General features: G+C 34.0%; 1 protein-coding gene across 3 annotated transcripts in view; it reads left to right on the top strand.

Annotated features, from left to right (window-relative positions):
* The first annotated feature begins 2,625 nt into the window (after positions 1 to 2,625).
* Positions 2,626 to 14,584, top strand: part of LOC129803504 (long-chain-fatty-acid--CoA ligase 4) — a 53,304-nt gene continuing 41,345 nt past the window's right edge. The window contains exon 1 of one of the 3 annotated variants that reach the window (XM_055850111.1): positions 2,626 to 2,725. The gene's annotated coding sequence lies outside the window, so the exon portion shown is untranslated. Of the gene's footprint in view, positions 2,726 to 3,532; positions 4,047 to 14,584 lie in introns of those variants that run through there. The other 2 variants (XM_055850110.1, XM_055850112.1) reach the window with 2 other exon arrangements.

Here is a 14,584-nt window from a genome sequence, read left to right as displayed (position 1 = left end):
ACCCTGTACTTCAGCCTCCTTGATCAACCCCTTTTTATTTGGCAGGGTGGGGAGTTGCTCGACCACCCTTATCTGAAAATCCTTGGGCTTTTTCGGGCAATTTGCGATCAAATGTCCAGGTTGCTTACAATGATAGCATTTCCGGTTGTCTCGAAATTCAGTCTTTCCGGAAAACTTCTCACCTTTGACTTTATCTCTTTCCAAGTTCTCATCTGGGCTCTCCTTCCTGTCCCGTTGATATCTTCCTGCATTCTCAGACGCTCGTAAACCTCCACGAGAGCTTGAGGAATAGGGATGATACCTGTCTGTCTGTTTTGAACCACGATTGTACCCTCGTGACGATCCGGCCTTGTGACGGTCATTTTTCTCATCCTTTTTCTCTGAATTACACTTCTCTTCAGTTTCCAGAAGAGCATGGAGTAGCTTGGTCAAGGAAGGATATGACCGATTCCTCAAGGTAGCCCTTCGGCTCTCTGGTGACATCCCCCCAATGATGTATTCCTTCATTGTCTGGTCGTCAAGAGAAATTTTTCTTCCCAAAGCGCACATCCGGTGAAAATACGCTATTATTGTCTCATTCTTGGACTTCTGGGATTTCCTCAGCTGTTCATGGATCCCAGGGATGCTGACTTTCACAGGGAAATTGTCGATGAAATCCCTCTTGAACATTTCCCATGTCTGTAGCTGCCCCTTGGCGGCATGATACCACACTTTCGCGGTACCCCTCAGCCTCATGGAACTGTACAGGATTGCAGCACTGTCACTCCATCCATACATCTCCTTGGCAGTACTACAATCCTCAATCCAGAGCTCACAATCCATGCAACTGGGATCATCCGGATCGAACCTGGGGATGATGGTGGCAATTTCTTGGGGCCCAATCCTTGGAGCACCATCGTAACTTGAGCTCTGTCCCGTGGGCGACTCTCTGGGCACTGGTGGGTCAGTACCTGTCCTCCTAAGACGCGGCATTCTGAAATATTCACAAAAATATTCCATGTCTCAATATGGCGGCTTCTGTGTGCAAATTGCGTCATCTCCTTTTCGAGTCATTCTCACGGAATATTCCTTACCTGCGTGACAAACACACAACACAACACCTTCTACAATCGCGTCTGAACACTTTTGTATGAAAATTTGTAAATAATTTCTTTTATTTTCCACAAAAAATAGCAACTTTTGACAATGCAATTGCCTCAGCCAACTTTTCGCCAACGACTAATACTTTTTTCCCCCGTCAGTCGCGCCACTGTTGCAATTTCGACAATTTTCGAACAAGTTTCCCCTCCTTTCCGCTAGGGGAGATCGCGTGATATTTTATGGCACAATTTGAACCAATAGGAAATTTTCTGACGCAATTTCCAATATGATGCGCAATAACCACCTTTTTCCCGAAATATCGCATTTCTTCCGGAAATTCAGCCTCTATTCACGGCGAGAATCATACCTCAAAATCAACAATATATCTCAATTAATTATTTCTTTGCTTTTGAATAAAATTTTCCCTTATTGCGCAACATTAATTGTTTTTTTTTTCTCTTTCTAAAATTCCAATAAAACGCAATTTTCCCCAAGTTGGGTCACTTATCTGAATTCCTGTGTACGACAGGAATTTTCCTGTTGCCCCATGATGCTTAATGCCCCCTCACTCGCACCATTCAATCTATTGCGACCAATTTCGTCATGATGGCTACTCTGCAATCCTCACAAACTCTTTCAGGGATTCAGGGGATTCTTGCCCCATCATCCCACTTCTGAAAAAGATATAGGGGGCAAGCAATATCTACTCTTAAATCTAATATACTTAGGAGGTGACCTGCTTATGCAATCGACTGGTGTGGGCTCCAGACTGTCGCGAGCTCTCCGCACTATGTCCTATCACTTGTACGACTCAAGACGGACTCACGTCCGCACTCACTGAGATCGCACGATCGACTAAACTATTACAGTCGTCTCCACCATCACCAGAGGCGCTGGCCTAGAAAGGAGACATTGCGTCTCGAATATTTAGGGTTGCCTCAGCAGAGCATTTATTGCTATAAGGCGGGAAATTTAAGCTCTACAATAATGTGTTTTTGAAAATTGTCGTAACTTCCAGAATCTCCATACATTGGAAGTTACGGCTTTATAAACGATGGAAGTTACGATAAAATCTTATTGTGTTTCATCGAACACATATCTCAATATCTCATGTTTTAAATCATTTTATAAAGATTTTCTCGAGTTAACTTACAGTTTATTAGTGCCACTTTTATTATTTTGACTCAAAAGTATCGCATTCGGGGCTCATTTTTAAGAAAAATAATATTGAACTGAAAATTTCTTCTGAAAAGTTGTCAAAACGAAGTTACGACAAATGCTGATTTAACTAACGAGATTCTTCCAACACGAGGCACTTTGTAATGATTACATTGTAATACCAATACCAAATAAAGTGTCTCAAAGTCTCGATACGATTAATAAGTACCTTCCTCACATAAATACACTGTATATGCTCATTACGATCTGTAAAGCCAGTACGAATAGCCTGCCGGGCATATACTGAGTTTGTACATAGTAGATAGCCGGCCGGGTTATAACAGTTTTTCTTGCTCGGAAAGCGATGTCAGCACTTCGCCTATTTCGCCACGAAGTGTAACGTATTTCGCCATAATTCGTCTGTTTATGGTGCGTTTTGTTGTGCGCGAATTTGAGAAGAAAAACCTCTGCATATTTTTCTTTTTTGGTGAGTGGTTTATTGTTTTATCTGTGTTTTACTATCTTCACTTTTTGTGGGTATATTCCGAGGAATCTCTTGGTGGGTTTGATGTGAATGTTTTTGGTGATTAGGAAGCGATTGTGTGGTATGACGGGTGTATGACGCTTTGGCGGGAGTTTTAGCCTTTGGTTTTTTCCGCCCTTTCAGTAAATCTATTTTAATTTACTACGTTGATTGTGTTTTCGTCTCTATTCCTGCCAGTCGCACTGGGCATTTGCCTTGAGATTCTTGACCCGTCTGGAATGGTTGTTTTGTTGATAAACAAGCTTTTTCAAATGGTCTTTTCCGTTGAACTCATTTCTGTATCGCCCCCCCCAGCCCACTCACACACTCATTCTCCCCATCGTACGATGTATTTTTGGGTGATTCATGACACCGAATGTCGTCACAATGTGCAACACACCTCCCATTGTGGCAAACATCTGATGGAAAATGATTCACGTGCGAAAGAAACGACGGAATTTTTGGCATGATTTGAAGTGAGATTTCCACAATTGGCTTGCGTCATCCCGTCTGTGGGGTACTCTGGGACAAAATCAGTCAATATTTGACACTTCCGGACACGGAAGAAGCCCCCAAAAGCTCTAATATTTGATTGCTGCGACATTTCCGAGGAATTCCATCATGTTTTTGTATTGATTCGAGCGCGCCCTCGCGGGTCATACCATTTCACACAATGATGCGCAGATGACGTAGCGCATCATGCCATTTCCATCTCAGTCGCTGATTGGCTGACTGACCGTGTAAGATAGATGGTGCTTGGTGGTGTGAGTGGTGGCGCTGCTGCCAATTCAAGCGCCCGAACAAAACAACTTCAGTTGCTCGCAATCGCTGAAGTAAAGACCTATTTGAGCTACAATTCCACGAGGATTTTCTTACATTATTTCAGAGAAAATAATACTTTTATCAACATCTTATCGTACTACAGTCCATTGAGTATTAACTGAGTGTCTATCTAGTTGTCTATTGTAAGGAATTATCACTTAAATTGGTGGGAAAGTGAGTGAATTTTAAGCGATAGCGTGGTGCTTGAGAGCCTGAAAAAATTGAGGCTTCGCTAGTGAAAATTGTGGGTTTTTCTGTGTCTCCGGACGGAGAAAAAGTGTTCAGTTTTTATCCAAAAAATCTGTTTAAAGTGTTATTTCACGTCTTTGTGCGTATTTTAAAGTCATTCAACCAATTTCCGGCTCCATTGAGCTGAAGGAAACATCCTTCATATTTGGAACGTGAAAAAACTCCCTATAAAAACCCAAAATCATCCGGAAAAGATCAAAAATTTCATCCAGAGGTGAGATATTAGTTCATTAAATTGGAAAATTGATCTAAAACTGAGGAATTGTTAAGAAAAATTTACCTCTTGACAATCCTTGAAACATAACCTCAATTCAGGTCCATTTTACGCAATAGTCTTACGTGAAATTATTTATTTATAAAATTTTGTTATTTATCCGTCGTTTCTCTTCACACATGAGCTTCTGGGCATGTTTCTTATGTAATTCACACTGAGGTGTTTTATTGAAGAATTCTTGGCTGCAGAAATTAATTGAAATCATCCAAATTTAAAAGATTTTACTTACCACAATTCACTAATTTTCACACTTTCCCCCCTCTAACAATTGAAAATTTATAGAAAAAATATAAATCTTTTATTTTCACTGAAATACTGGCATTCTAGAAATTGTGAGAAAATTTCCGGAAAGCATATGAATGGAAGGGAGAAAGTGCAATGAAAAACGAGTTCACATGAGAATCAGCACATTCTTCAGAAATTTTTTCCAAGAGCCCCTCCTACCCTGATAAGCTCATACATTGATTTTTTTTAGAGATTCCCCTTAAAGGTGTCTACACATTGAGCACAATTTTCGTCAAAAATTGCTTTTTTTGAAGGAAATTCCCTGCAGCGTTGTAGGGGGAAACGTCAAATTTCTATCAAAAACGCAATTTTTGACGAAAATTGCTCCCAATGTGTAGACGCCTTTAACAATAAACACGTATACCAGCAACAATTGATTTATAAGAAACTTTCTTAGAAAAAAAAACAGCCAAATCATCCTCTTTTGTAAATTTATTTTCCTTAATTTACGCTTTTACCACTCTGCTCCAATGGTTTCAACCCCCACCTCCACAGAATAGGCCTTTTCCAAGGGCAATGCAAAATCCCATCTACCGAACCTACGACTATTTCCGCGAAAAAAAACTCTTCAAGTTCTTCACCTTGTCTTTGGGCATGAGAAAAGAGGCAAGAAATTGATGTGCCAGATTGCCGTAAAGCACGTTTTTACAGTTAGAAGAATCAGGTGACGAGAGTAAAAGAGGAAAAGATTGGTCAGAGAATAGGTGGATGCAGAGAGAATGGCTAAAAGAGAGACATTGGAAACAAAGTTGGAAGTTGGAGAATTTGCAATGGTCGATAGTGTTCTCATTCCACATGGATTTAATGTTGCAAGACGTAACATAAGCAAGTTTTCCATAATTTTTTTTTAATCATTCGAGTCATTTTTGCTATTTCTTGTAAAACCCAGAGTTGCACTGTTAGTTCTTCAGTGGAAATTTGAGATATTCAACTCTCACAAAGTTATTTTCATGGCTAATATTGTACAGAAAAAAAAACAGAGAGAGAGAAAGAAAGACGGGTAAAGTCGTGACCTCAAGTAGAAACACGGAAATAGATATTCAAAAAAGATTTACTAGGAAAATTGCACCTGTATTTGTGGTGAATACCGTAAGAATCCATTGATAAGTTAAACATCTTCTCTGTTTTCCGTCAAATTTAAAGAGAACGATCCAGATAGCGAAGCGCCCAGATTAGCACACTTGACTATATGATGAAAGATTTAGGGGTCAGCGCGCTACCTTCGGATGATTCAGGCTTCGAACAACTCATTTTTTAATATGTTTTTAATGAATTGGACCCATAATAATATTATATTCCAATAGCTAGTCCAATGTGTCAAATTTCCTGAAAAGAAATGTGGGTTAAATCGGTTAAATCCATTAAGAACATAGAAAAAAATCAGTTGTCCGAAAGCTTGAGTCGCCCGAAAATAATAGGGAAAAGTACTCTCCCTTCGAACGTTCATGCCTTCGAATAACGTAAATTTCTTTTATTTATCTTAAAAGACTTAGGGTAATGGCCTCTACACAATAGAGGAATTTATGTCCATATTGAAGCAAATTCCCTACGCTTACGTAGGAAAAACTCTTCAATATGGACATAATTTTCTCTAGTGTGTAGAGGCCATAAGTGTGCCAAATTTCGGTATAGTTGCATATAAGCACCGAAGTCCTAACTTTACAATGCAATATTTTTAATTCATATTGATATTTTTTGTTACTTCCTTTTCGGGAGGGTTGTGTGGACCCTTGAAGACTAGTTTATCATCTTTGTTTTCTTTAAATCACCTCCTAAAATATTGAAAAATTAGTAAAAATGTGGACATTGCTTTGGGTAGTATTTCGGTCACTTTGATTGAAATTCTGGTCACCTTGTTTGTGACAACCTTTTGTGAAGCAACGGATTGAAAATTTCAAAACATGATACGGAACGAGTTTAATATTTAGTTTAATACGTTTATATGACCCACAAGCCCTAAGATCTTCCGTAAAATTTGTCCTGAAGACCTGAAGTGTAGCATCTCAAATTAACGCGCAGATTCCCGTAGCAATTTGCCCTTCCTGAACTCTTCCAAGGCCTTTTCCATATCATATTTTTCATAGAAGCTATGCTTTTTTCTATGGACATTGGAGAACTCAGAAATCGAAAAAAAAAACATAAAATGAATAAGAAATTTCAAAAGATGTTGCCGGAATAGGCAACACTACCTCACCGGAGAGACCCTCACAAAGTATATACTTTTTTACGCGAAATACAGAATTCAGCTGGGAAATTTCACCCGAAATTTAAAGATTGATTCACTATTAATATAAACAGAAACAATCCTTAATGAAAACTAATCAATTTTCATGAAAAACATCGAAGGAAAACCTTCTGCACATCATCACAAATCGCAAGACTGCTAGAAACACTATGAACACAATCAATCTGTCACATTTTTTGTAAGACTCTTTCCACACTGAGTTTTTGTAACGCAATTTAAATTCAAATTATTCCTAAAATTTAACGGTCTTTGTGTTAATACATCCTAAAATGAATAAATATTTTAAATCAAAATGAATTCATTGACAATTCGAAGATTACATACATAATTTTAATTAATTTATTTGCTTGGCCGAAATTACACTCAAAGTGGGCGAAATTAGGAGCTGGCCGAAATTTGGCACACTTCCCCTATATCTTTAAATACAGAACATTTTATTGAAATATTGAAAAATGAAGGATCAGAGCCGTAAAATCAGAGTAAGAAATCTTTGATTTTGACACTAACAGCTGAATGTTGAATCGAAGTATAAAGATAATTCGAGGATGATCCACCGTTTTCTAATGTTTGAACGAGAAATAGGATAAATTTAAGCAGTGGATTAACGTTTAAGCCAAAAATTAGACCCCCGATTTCGGAGGTATAATTTTTGGCTTAAAGATGGAATAAGCCTGTCCACATCTATCCCTAAATTCTTCCTGAAAATACTGTTAAATGATACCAAATTGATGTAATCTGCACTTTAGTGGATTTAATGAAAAGAAATAAGGTCTTCACTATATTTACAGCTTCTTAAAAAGCCAATTTTGCCTGAAATAAAAAGAAACATCCACCATATGCAACTTCAATGAGTCGCCACTGAAGTAGGAGTCGCGGGAATCGCGCTTTTTTTGCACCCAAAAAAACATGCACATTCTTTCACATCCACAATATTGATTCCTATTTTATTTTAGAGAATTTTTAGCAAGTCTGATGGTTCAAGATCACCAAATAACGAGAAAAAGCCGTGGAATCTTGCTAAATCGAACGAAAACATTGACGAATTGACACTTTCTGGCATGCCAGAAATGCCAAAATATGGGGTTGCCGTATGACAAAAACAGCTTACGCCAAAGCACTATTCCTCGTTTCTGCCATACGAAAAAATATTTAAACCTAGCTTAATTTTAACTCTAGATTAACGCTAATCTGAGGTTCAACTGAAGTTATTCTTCGTTTCAACATTCAGCTGTAAATACTTACCTACTCTAACACTAAATCTACAGACCGTTTTTTATCGTTTTTCCTAGTGCGCTCGGTCAAATAAGAGACCTTGGTTGGTAAGATACTCAACAAATTTTTCTTGGTAAAGAGGAATCTAAACACTAAAAAATATACATGCATTATTTTAAGAAATTCATAAAGTTTGGTAGTGACATTGTACCGTTTAAATATGTGTTAATCTTAAAAAGTTTTTAAACCGGTTAATCTGACCGGTCTTGGTAGGTTTAGTGTTAAGAAGTTAGGGTATAATATGGAGTAATTTTGCAAGCATGTCTATTATGGAATTTTGAGATTTCCGCACTGTTTCTGATGGTCAAAGAGAGAAAGAAAACCACGAAGAAGTACAAGACTTTACATTTAAGAGTACAGTAGATTCTCTCAATCGGGCATATGGGGCAAAATGTCATTCAAATTATCGAGATATTTAGGCATCAAAATCATTGTAACTTCTACAAAAAGCGCTCAAATATAAAGAATCACGATAAAACAAGAGGAATTAGGGTAAGTGTGCCAAATTTCGGCATAGTTGCATGCAAGCATCAAAGTCTCAAGTTTGAAATGTAATAAAACAAATTGATTTTTTTTAATTCCTTCTTCTGAAAGGGTGTTACTTGGAACTTTGTAAAGAGTTTACCGTCTTTATTTACTCTAAAATCATTCTTAATACATTTTAAAATGAATAAAAATATAGACATAGCTTTGGTGCCCTATTTCGGCCACCTTCATTCTCATAGTTCCTTGCCCTTTAGGAATTCGTTCAATGCCTTTTTCACGTCATCTCGTTTGTCGACGTTACATTTTTTGTTATTCTTTTGCATTGTATAATCTCTAGAGTACGTAAAATCTAAAAGTTCATGGAAATTCGAGGAACAAAAAGGGTGGCCGAAATTGCAAGCTGGCCGGAATTTGGCACACTTACCCTACAGCGAATTTGAACAAATTTGTTTTAAAATCAAACGTGAAATTCTCCACAAAATTTTGCACCTGCCTGAAAAAGAGCCGACTGAACGAGAGTCTACTGTACTTCTTCGTTGTTTTTGTCTCTTGCATTCTAAAACTGTTAGGAAATCTTACAGTTCCAAATTAGCCATGATTCCGAATTACCCCATCTTACCCTACGTGGGTCACTAGGATTAAAGTTCAATATATTTCCACTAAATATTTGTTTTCATTTTATTAAAAAATATTTATTATAAGCTCTTCAGTATTTAAAAGTACAACAATTGAAACTATTTTCAAAGTTTTCGTTTTTAAATTTTAAGAATTCAGCCTTTGGGACGTGATAATAATCCTTGTCTTAATATAAACATTTTTTTTCTAAACCGTTTACGAAAATAACATTTTAAACCTAATGTCTATTTTTATAATTTTAAAATAGATCACTAGCATAATAAATTTAAAAAATAAATGACCAAGCTGTGGTATATTTTTCTGTTACTAAAGTTCTCTGAGAATTTCTTATTTCATTCAGAAACTATTCAATGTAACATAGAATTTCATTATTTTTCTTTTAAATTTGTAATTACTAAAGTGTTTTTGACTTTATGACATATATAGAGCGAAAGTTTTGTAATTTAAAAAAGTTTTGCCAAAACTCGTGTAGAGAATATATGAAATTCCACTTTGATCATATTATGGGAAAATATTTAATTTGTTTCTTTCTATTTATACAATTAGAATTTTAAACTTTCTACTCTCTGCTATTCAATATAAAAAAATAGTTTCACTGAGAAAAAACGGGGGTGCGATTAACTTTTTTTCCTCATAACAACACTATTTAGGTGTAAAAATATATCAACATTTTTTAATGTTAATTTTACACTTTTCAAGGGTAAAATTAACATGGAAATGGGTAACTTTAACCCCTAATACACCTTAAAAGCATAATATTTACACCGATTTCGGATCAATAATGCAGGATAAAATTAACATTTCCGGAATGTTATTTTAACTTTTTCGGATTTCTCTCAGTATTTGGATAAATAAAATTAACAAAATTCTATATAAAATATACTAACTTAATAATGTAATAAGTTGTTGTAAGAAATGATTTCCTTGGAAAGTGTGGTTATAGAGTTTAATAGAAAATAATTCAAATACGTATATATATATCAGCTGAAAGTTCACAGCTCTCAGTCTTGCATAATTTGTGAGGAGAAAATGATTTTGAGTGTGAGAAAGACGAATGAAAGGAAAAATTGAATTGCGTATCAAATAAAAAAAAAAAACACTTCATTCATTAAATTGTGCTTCAAATTCGTATATAATGTCTTTTCACCTCAATATTTGCACTATCATAAATGAAATTAGATGAGGAGAAAAAAATGATCCATTAGCTAAAATTATTAAAAATCATGGTTTACCGCTGAATTTCTTCCGAAATTGATGACATTAGTTTGTGTTTGTTAGTGTCATTAAGTTAGGATCATTTTGGCGAAAAATTGCTTGCAAATTACAAAATTTCTCTGCAAACTGAGAGATGTTGAATGTGATTAAATTTATATTTTATTTACTGGAACCATTAGATGATTTCCTTCTCTCACAACTTCTTTAAACGGCACGCAATTTCACAGAGAAATCACTGATGCGATTTTACTTCTTCGAAATAACTTGGTCTTTGCACAATCTTTTTCTCATGTCTGTGCTTTGAGAGTAAAATTCAATAAAATCTATATAGCTAAATTTTCTGTATAAGGTAAATAAACGCGATCAAAATGTGGAACATTAACTGACCTTCTGCAATACATGAGCGAATTGATTTTACTCTGCAAATACAGTGTTTTTCAGCATGTTTGCGTGCTTAGAAAATTCATTGGATGGTGTGATTCAACATTATATTTGACGATAGAATATCAGAGGATAAATTTAACGTGAGACATTCGGTAATGTATTCAGAGATCCACTGAATCTTCCTCAAAACATACATTTTCTGGTGCCACTTAACACATTTCTACACAAACCGCACTTTATATTTTAAAGATGAAAAAGTAGAATACTTTCTAAATCAATAGAATCGCGTGAGCTTTCTCTTACTATGGGGTTAATCAGTGTTTTTTTTTAGTTGTTTGTAATAATTTTGACCTAATAAATAATTTTAAGATAAGGTACCTACAACATATAATAATGTTATGGTTATAATTTTAAGTAATCGAAGATGCATAGGGGAATGTAGGCATGGTTCGCACGAAGTGAACCTTCAAACGATGCGAACTTTCTATTTGTCATCTCGTCTCATGAGGTTAATAATTATCTATCTTATGGCTAAGAAATGACAAACTAACTCTTTGTAAACATGTAGAAAATTTGCATTGTTTGAGGGTTCACTCTGTGCGAACCATGCCAACATTCCTCTACACAACTTTGACTTTCTTATTTTACGATATACCTTAAGGGTTTATCATTTATTTAAGAAATGAGACATGAAATTCAACTGTATTTAACAATAAACCTACCAAGACCGGTCAAATTGACCGGTTTATAAACTTTTTAATAATTAACACATATATTTAAACGGTACAATGTCGCCATCAACCTTTATGAATTTCTGAAAATATGCATCTAAATTTCGGAGTTTAAATTTTAATTTTTTCTCATTTTCAATAAATATTTGTTGAGTATCGTACCTACTGCAGTCTGTCATTTGACTGAGCCTGTTAGGGAAAACGACAAAAAACGATCTTTGTTTTAGTGTTAAATTGCACTAGAATTAATGCAATTGAAATTATTTCATATATTGATAGATCCATATATTTTAGCTGAGATTCTGTAAAATCATAAAAATGCATAACATAAAATGCTTTTGAAGAATCTTCAATGATGTAGAAATTGTTCTTTTATTTTAAAAATGCTTTGAGGAATTTTCCAGACAAAATTTAATTGCTATTCATATTTAATTGCTTTTGTGCTTTATGGTTTTTTACAATGACAATGCCTTTAAAGCTATTTATGAGTATTAAAAAAAGTAGTTATAGCTATTCAGGAATGTAAAATTATCAGCAAAGTGTTGAAGTTTTATGTAAAACATTGTTTGAACTCTCGAACCTAAGCACAAAGTTTTATTTAAACGTTCCTTATTAATGGAATAGATAATGATTACTAGTTTTCTCTTACTTTAATCTTATTTTCTCTACAGTTTTTTAGGAAAAGAAACTTAAAATTTTTGAAAATTCGAAAGTATTTCAATGAAATTTTCTGATATATTGATACTTCAAATTCAACAAGGTCATCTCAGAATTTTCTTTGAGTATTTTAAAGGTTTTCGTGGTTAATTTTCAATTTAAAAATACAGAATTTTGCATTTAAATTTCTATTTCAATATAAAGTTTCTCCAGATATTAATTTTGCATTATAAAATTAAAGGTTTCTACACCAAAATACGAACTGATGAGAATTTTTTTTAAGTGTTATTTTTCAGATATTTCCCTTAATTCTGAGATATTTTTTTAAGTTTTAAAAGCTGTTGAAATGTAAAAATCGGTTTGTCCTTTTTTTAGAATGAAGATCTACATTGTTAAGTTCTTTAAAGTTTTTTTTAAAGCTCAAATGCAACAAGATTAATAAAAAGTCATTTAAAAAGACAATATGATTTTTTTTTAAATTAGTTTTTAATTTTAGGACAAAGAAAGCTCAAGGTGTTACCTAGGGGATTATCTATATTTTTTTTCATCTGAAAAAAAATTGAACTTAAGTTCTTAAACATAAAGTACAATATTAACTTATTTTCCTAAATTTTCATTAAAAAATTTTAAGAACTCAGTCGTTGGGCTTGGTTTTTGAAAATGTTTTTTGAAAAAAACTTATTTTGCGGTGGACATGAATACTAAAAGTTGGTTTAACTAAAGTCGAAAAACGAAATACTTCCTAATAACACATTAGTTAAACTGTATTTCAAAAGAGGTGTCTGAAAGACAGGCTTCAACGCTTGAATTTTTGAAATTTTTAAATAAAAATTTCAGAAAACACGGTTAAAATGTTGTATTTTAAAAATTCAGTGTTAAAGTTTAATAAATATGGCAAAATGAAAGATTTCTTATTCTGAGTCTCGAATTAATGACACTAATATGTACATAATAGAAACAAATGATAAAATTTTCAAGATTAAAAACTTAAAATTTAAGGCCAGAATAAAAATGGAAAAATTCTGCGAAATTTGATACTTTAATTTAAACTTAATAACTTTAAAATTTGATAAGTTGTACCACTTAAAGAATTTTCCCTTTTTAGAATTACAGGTAAAGTGCCCTCACTCGACCGGTTCCTCGTCTCGACCGGTAGATTTATTTATTCAATTTATTTATATTTTCTATAATATTTTGCATATGATCTAACATTAATAGGTCAATTATTCCATGTTTAATACGAAACAGTGAAAAATTCATATAAATTTACGAAATTGATCATCAAACATTTAAAAATTGCTCCACCGCACCGGTCGAATTGAGGAACCCGGTCGAGTGAGGATACTTTACCTTACCTCTTTATTGTACAGTACATATCAACTTTAAAAGACAGACTTTAATATGTAAGACTTAAAGGTTTTTATCAAAATTGACGGATTTGTTTCATAAAGCGAAATTTTGCATATAACTTCAGATTTGATCTTCAAAAGGTATAAAATTGCGAATAAATTTTATGTTCTATTAAGTACTATGAGAATTTATTTGAGTTTTAGATTGTACATTTTTTATTTATCTTTAAAATCTGCTCACAAAAATAATTATTAGGAAAATGTTCGAAATATGGGAGTAGGGGAAGGTGGGACTATTTTGAACATTGGGGCTATATTATATGTGATTTTTTCACATATTTTTAAAGGAAGCTCCTTAGGTCCTTGACACACTTACGACTTAAGCCGAGGGACGGTTTAGCGGATAATGATAAAAATATGGTTTAATCATTATTTCGAATATAATTACGCTAAGCCGTCTCTCGGCTAATCCTAAAGTCTGTCAAGGTCCTTACAATTTTTTTGTCTATGAAGAGCTTAATTACATTATGTTAAAGTCCAGTTGGCTCTTAAAAATATTAAAAATATCGTATATGAATGTAGCCCCAAAGCTCAAAGTAGCTGTACCTCCCCAAAAAAGTTGTATTAATGATTATCATAAAAACACGAAACGTGATATTTTTTATTATAGAAAAAAACATCGTGTATTTTGATTTGGAATCTTTGTTAACTTCCTATTTAGACAACATGTTTTTACTAACACTTTTGTATCGAACTGTAAAATCTTTTTGATGTTTTGTGGAATGTGTGTAGCAAGGTGTTATAAGCAATAAAAAATTACTATTGCAAGAAAATATACAATATTATCAGTCTTCAGTTACTGAAAACTTTTTATATGGTCCTTTGTTAAACAATATTACTTGCTCATATACTATACCACAATTTTTCTTTTGCACATAATAATGTGCAAAGTCCATACATTCAGAGAATCACGCCACTCTCAATGTGAGAGAGAATCTGCGAGAGACTGGCAGAATAAACAAATTATTTTATTTGAACTCGGTCAGTTGATGAGGTTGAAGTCTAGCAAAGAAGAAAGACGGAGAAACGAGTCCAAAGTACGAAATGTGTATAAAATGGCTAAAGAAAAGTCACAGAAGAGAATGGGTGGATGTTTTTCAATGAAAAAAATGTTTATTGATATATTTTTTTTGCAACCATTCAAAGATAATTTAATGC

This window comes from Phlebotomus papatasi, chromosome 2 (assembly GCF_024763615.1).
Source record: "Phlebotomus papatasi isolate M1 chromosome 2, Ppap_2.1, whole genome shotgun sequence".
In the NCBI taxonomy this organism is placed as follows: Eukaryota; Metazoa; Arthropoda; class Insecta; order Diptera; family Psychodidae; genus Phlebotomus; species Phlebotomus papatasi.
The sequence above is the reverse complement of the archived record's forward strand: the minus strand, read 5'-3'. Positions and strand labels throughout refer to the sequence as shown.